General features: G+C 33.2%; 1 pseudogene; it reads right to left on the reverse strand.

Annotated features, from left to right (window-relative positions):
* Positions 1-4,889: 4,889 nt before the first annotated feature.
* LOC148616617 (U4 spliceosomal RNA) lies at positions 4,890-4,953 on the reverse strand (annotated as a pseudogene).
* Between the last annotated feature and the right edge of the window lie 47 nt (positions 4,954-5,000).

Below are 5,000 nucleotides of genomic sequence, written 5' to 3' on the forward strand. Positions count from 1 at the left end.
TAGGTAGTCTGGAAAAATCTGCTATTATTCTGGATCTTAATTGATATAGAAAACTCATATATATACCATTTCGAGTAACACTTTTACCTCTGAATTTACTATTATTTCTAGCTGACCAAACAGTCTTACAATACAAAGAGATTAAGAGTAGAATAACATCTCTAGAAAACGAAGAAAATCCATCCATATCCTGAAACAGAATATGTTCATAATTCAAAGTAATATCACCATTAGTGATAGACATTACCCAATTTCTCAGTAATACAAACAACTGAAACACACATTTGCACTCAACAAATAAATGAGGCAATGACTCAATAGAACCACACAAAGTACAGGTTTTATCTTTATACATGTTATATTTATATAAAAATACATTAACAGGAAGAATTTCATGAATTACCTTAAACATAACGTCTCTAGAATGTTTATCAATGAACTTATTGAAAACTCTCTTAAAAACAGGTTTAAAATCCACCAATGGATACCTTTCTTCTATTTTTAATTTGTAAGTAGTATCTTGTAACAGCAAAACATTAAACTGTTTGGTTGAATATCTGACTATAATGTCATTCTCAGAATCGTCTGAGCTATCACATTTATTTTTGAATAACTTCAAACTGTCAACACAATAACTGTAAAAGGGAGGAAGTACATCACAATGTGGCTGCAATAAAGAGAACAATTGTTTATCGTAATGACGTAACATTAAGCCAAGCCAGTAAATACTCAGATGTCTAGATTTCACATCTTTTCCATTTATAATATCTTGTAAATGTTTAAGATGAAAAGACTTTAATTTCAAGTCAATATTTACAATATTCATACCACCAGATAGTTTGTCTAAATACAATGTTTTTCTACTCAATAGTTCACAATTTGAACCCCAGAAAAACGGAAACAATAATTTTTGAAACCTATTAAGATAATACCTTGACATAAACAATACAGAACCAACATACCATAATTTACTACAAGCAACAACATTCATTACAATACTCCTTTCTAATAAAGACAAATTTCTCTTTTTCTTATAAGTTTCCAACTTACTTTCAATTTTTACATATATAGGATTCCAAATATCATCCTCAGTAACATTACCAAATTTAATACCAATTATCTTCAATGATTCTACAAATTCTATACCAAAACGGTAATTATCTTTTCTATCTTTCCAAAAACCTAACCATATACCTTTCGTCTTAGTTTTATTCAACTTTGACCCCGAACCTTTACCAAACAAATCAATAAGATATAAAAATTTATGAATACTCTTATCTGTTGTTAAAATACCTGTGCTATCATCAGCATATAAACTGACTGTACAACATTCAGAAGTACCTGGTAATCTAAGACCAACAATATCGTTATCTTCTCTAACTTTCCTAGCAAACGGTTCTAAACACAATACATATAGCAAGGGAGACAAACTACAGCCTTGCTTTACAGATCTAGTAATTTTAACAGGTGATGATATAAAGTTATTGACAAGTATACAAGAAGACAAATCATGATATAAAATCTTGATCCATTTAATCAAATTAGGTCCAAAATTATAATTTTCTAAACATCTAAACATAAACTCATGATTAACTCTATCGAAAGCTTTCTCTTGATCAAGAGAAACAAAAGCACATTTTAAATTCTTCTGATTAACATAATCAAAAATATTTCTTAATAAATGAGCATTATCTAAAATACTTCTAGAGGGTACACCACATGTTTGATCAGGATGTATTAATTTATCACAAACAGTGCTTACTCTTTTACAAATTAATCTACTCAAAATTTTCACATCATAATTCATTAAACTAATGGGGCGATAAGCCTTGACATCATAATGCTTAGAAATATCTTTACATATCAGAGTAATATAAGACACTTTTTGAGACGGAGACAAAGAATCTTCTTCAAAAATATTCTTATAAAGTTTCAGTAACATAGGCCCAAAAATATCGAAAAAACACATATAAAAATTCTTAGATAGGCCATCAGGTCCAGGAGACTTATCATTCTCCATGCCTTTCACAGATTCAAATATTTCATCAATAGTAATAGGAGAATCACAAAAAGATTGATCCACAGAATCTAACCTTGGTAAGTCTTTAATAAAATATTCACAAATATCATCATCAATAGGTTCTTCGGTAAATAACGAAGCATAAAACTTCTCAAATTGTTTCATGATATCACATTGTTTAGTAAAAACACAATCACCATCTCTTATTTCAGTAATAGTTTTCTTTTTACCTTTGGTAACCTCTCTTTCAAAAAAATATTTACTCATCTTTTCACTATCATTTAACAATTTAACCTTTGACCTGATTTGACATCCTCTAAAACTATCTAAATGAAACTGCTTAATCTGATCTTTAATCCCAGTAATCTGTTCAAAATAACTGCCAGGTGACAACTTTTCTGCACTATTCAACAAAAAATATTTCTTCTCTAACTCTCTAATAACTTGAAATTTAACTTTATTTTTCTGTTTACAATAATTAATGCAAAACTGTTTTATCTGATCTTTAAAAAAATCCCACATTTCTATACATATATCTAAATCATCAATAAGGTTAAGAAACCACTCTCTAAATTCCAAACAAAATACATTGTCATTCAAAATAGAATTATTTAAATGCCAGTAGCCACGCCCCTTTTTAATTTCAACATTACTAACAAAAGATACAAATACGCCATCATGATCGCTTTGATCAAAAGGTAAATTTATACATGATTGTACTGAGGTATTTAAGCTTTTCGATAAATAAATTCTATCAAGCCTACATGATACATCTTTCGTATGCCAAGTAACGTTTAATTTTTTGGGAAACAAAAATCGATAAGTATCGAAGAGTTCAAAATCATTTACAATGTTGTGAATCTTAGTACTACCATCTGTACCTCTATCTAAATTACGACCAATTTTATCTAATACTGGTTTGTCAATACAGTTAAAATCACCACCAACAATTTTCATATTTTGAGACATAATAAATGGATAAATATCATCAAAAAAATCTTTACGCTCTACATTATTTGTTGGCGCATATATATTAATTAATTTATAAGGTACACCATCAATAATAATATCTATAAACTGAAAACGCCCATCTAAATCTCTATGAAATTTAACAATGGAAAAATCAAGTGACTGTGAAATAAAAATTGCCGTACCACGGCTTAAATTCGATCCAAAATTCCAAAAACATTTATATTGCGAAAAATAAAAATCAAGTTGCTTTGCAATCTTTAAATTTGAAACATAGGTCTCTTGCAAAAATAAAATATCAACTTTACGTTGAGTACATAACTGTTTCAATGAAAATTGTGTATTACAATTCAATAAACCTCTGACATTTAAAGTTACAATATTGATTTTCTGCTCACTCATAGGCACGTTTTAGATAATGACCCAAGTAAAATAAAGGTGAGAAAATAGGTACATCTAAACATTTGACAAAGAAAATAATGCTCACTGGCGGATTTAAATACCACTCCAATTCATCAAATAAGGGGAGATTTAACTCTAATACGATCAATGTGAAAGGAAAAAAATTGGATTTTGAAACTAAAGTGCAGGTGAACTCAATAAAATCCGAATCACGAAAATGTTTCAAGTCAAGAAAAATGTAATGTAATATACAAAAATACAAAAGTATGTGCAAACATAGACTGAAAAATACACTTATAAAATAAGTGAAGTTAATTATAAAGCATGATCGGTATTCAAACTCATTTTCCGTGGACATAAAGGCAATCATATCAGGGGGGATAATACAAATTCTCATAAGTCCGTTTAACATAATAAAAAAGTTCATATCACATAGTCGATTTTAACTGGGTCTTCCGGATTGTTCGGCCTTATCAGTGGGAGAGCAAGTGGCTTCCTGTCTACCTCCATATTATCATCGTCGGCCCGGGTTCTCTTTTCAGTGACATCTTCTCCGTCATCCTTGTCAGATTCCTCCTCCTCTCGAGGTCTCTTCTGGGTGTTGGCCACTTCAGGAATCGGTACCTCAGTACCAGGATTGGTACCTTCACCGCAAATCAGTACATCGGTATCCTGGGTGATACCTTCACTGCCAGTCAGTACATCGGCGCCCCTTTGAGCACCTTCACTGCTAATCAGTACCTGAGCGCTCTCCTGAGCACCTTCACTGCCTGTCAGTACATCAGTATCCTCCACGATACCTTCACTGCTACTTGTCGTCGGTACCTCAGCCTCACGACCTTCACCGCTACTGTTTCTATCATCCTGGCTCCTCCTCAGGACAGCTGCGTAGCTTGCAGCTGTTTGTCGTTCTGGGCATCGGGCTCGTTGATGCCCAGTTTCGCCACAACGAAGACACTGTGATGGCCTGCCCAAGACTGTTATCAAAACAGGCCTGTTGTACACTCTCGTACGGTACGGAATACTGCAATATTGGTCTTCATTGCACTTCATGGTCCCTCTGAGCGTACCAGTTTGTAAAGATATTCCGCCGTAGTCCATCGACTCCTCCTCAATATGGACATCAGAACCAAAACGTCTGAAATACTCCACTACGAGTTCCTTTTTCATATGAAGCGGGAACCAATGAACGCGAAATTTTACATTTCGGCGATCAAACCTTTCCAGTAGTACTTTTAAATGGTCATCAATCCTAGTTGGTTCGGAACTGTCCAGTCTCGCCACAAGGTTGGAATCTTTTAAGGTAATGTACCATTCAGCTCCTTCGCCGCATTTGTAGATGGCCTGGAGCTCTTTAACATCAAAGATGGCCCGCAGTGCTGAAATAACATGGCCCCTAGTAACGATCTTCCGAGTTCCTATAAATTTGGCCCTCAAAGTGTTTTTTTATAACATCTTGCTTGATGTAACTCTCCATAGCAACACAATGTACTAGACAGAATAAGCAATAACCACGCCTCGGATAATCCTCATCGGCTATGGTACCGCCACTGCGCAAAGCTAGTGTATAATTGTACAGTGTACATTAAGGTATGTTTAGTCATATTCT

This window comes from Perna viridis, chromosome 5 (assembly GCF_037379345.1).
Source record: "Perna viridis isolate PV_CMFRI_1.1 ecotype Kerala chromosome 5, ASM3737934v1, whole genome shotgun sequence".
Taxonomy (NCBI): Eukaryota; Metazoa; Mollusca; class Bivalvia; order Mytilida; family Mytilidae; genus Perna; species Perna viridis.